Source organism: Ischnura elegans, chromosome 2 (assembly GCF_921293095.1).
Source record: "Ischnura elegans chromosome 2, ioIscEleg1.1, whole genome shotgun sequence".
Classification (NCBI taxonomy): Eukaryota; Metazoa; Arthropoda; class Insecta; order Odonata; family Coenagrionidae; genus Ischnura; species Ischnura elegans.
The window spans coordinates 99,101,699-99,103,323 of record NC_060247.1 but is presented as its reverse complement, the minus strand read 5'-3'; the positions used below and the strand labels follow the sequence as shown (position 1 = coordinate 99,103,323).

The following is a 1,625-nucleotide window of genomic DNA, read 5'->3' as shown; positions in this document are numbered from 1 at the left end:
CAGGTGTTGCTATAAATTTTATTTCTAGTTAAAAGTTTATGTTTAATCAAAACTCGAGTTTATAGAGATATATCCTATACACCTTAGGTTTCCATAGCTCTGTTGAGGGTTAGAGACTTAAATAGCTGTCGGAATGAATAATATGCATCTAAAAAAAACTGCTATACTATCTTCTTTATAGATAAGTACGCAAAAAATCGACACAAACAACCGATGGTCGCTGGCTCTTGGTAAGCCAATTATTTTTATGCCTACATATGCATATTTACGTTAATTTCCGTTGCGCTATTTTCCCTTTTACTGACAGCAGTAGTTAGATTCCAGATGGGTTGTAATCTTCGAGTAGCCCACCTATTTTGATTGCAAAATAGGTGAGCTACTCGAAGGAAATGGATGGATGGTAGGAAATGCTGTTTGGTACGGAAACACATGTGTCATATCAGTCCCTGTGGCGCAGTGGATAGCGCGTTGGACTTCTAATCCAAAAGTCGTGGGTTCGAATCCCACCAGGGATGAAATTTTTTCTCTGTGCTTCTTGGAATTGGATGTCGTCAATTTTCTCTTGTTTCAAATAACCTCAGTATTGTATATTAGTATTTAATTATGTATAAAAAAGTTTATTATAAAATATTAAGTTTAAAAGTGAAAAAATATATTGATGCGGATTAAATATATTGTTTCATACAACTTTTGGATTTTATTATGCTCTCAATCCAGGAGAGTCTCAATCATATTTTGCAGACTTTTATGACATGCGACTGGTGTCCTGGAAAAGTCTACATCGTCAGGCGAATTGCATAAAAACCCTTAGACTTGTGTAGGTCTGAAATACTTGGAGAAGGGGTATTGTGGGATAGGGGGAGATATTCGGGGCACAGGATCTGGGCCATCGTTGCGGGAGATGAGAAGATTAATTTGGAATTCCCTAATGTTCAGATACGGATTGGCAGGGGAGGTGCGGGCAGATGTTGTTTCCAAGAATGTAAACTCTGATAGGATGGGAAAAACAATGATTTTCGTAATTAAAGTAATTTCCTGGAAGAATTTAAAATTTCATGCATCAATTATACCATGAATGAAAAGCAACAAATTATAAATGGAACGTTTATGGTTCAATTCTACCAACGCAAATTTCCTTTGCATAGACCTATTAAAGCTAAAACTAATTAATTAACATTATAGTATATAATACACTGGAACTTTTGAGGCTGTTGCCTTTTCACCATTCCTAACATGTGTAAATAATAACTGCGTGACCTCAGTGGTTCTGGCAGATGGGTGGACCGCGTTGGAGTAAGGGATAAATTCCACTACTGAGAGTCACAATAAGGGGCGGTACTTTGTAAGGCCGTCATGGCAGCCCACCGTAGTTACTCCACATTTTTTAGGGAAATCAGACGTTCACGATCTTGTCGTTTCACGGCGAAAGATGTCTTGTAGTTGAACTTGGGCTATCTACCAGGTCTCCATTGATACCCAGAGGAAATTCCCGTTTTCCATTATTCTACATCTACATAATACCCCGCAAGCCGCCTAAAAGGCGTACGGCAGGAGGTGTTAGGACACCAGCCGTTTACAAATAAAAAGGAAGTGATCTAAGGAAATTACGACTAGCGTTTATTGAA

General features: G+C 38.2%; 1 non-coding gene across 1 annotated transcript; it reads left to right on the top strand.

Annotated features, from left to right (window-relative positions):
• Window positions 1–442: 442 nt before the first annotated feature.
• Trnar-ucu lies at window positions 443–515 on the top strand. Its single transcript has one exon. It is a non-coding gene; the product is annotated as a tRNA-Arg (tRNA).
• The last annotated feature ends 1,110 nt before the right edge of the window (window positions 516–1,625 follow it).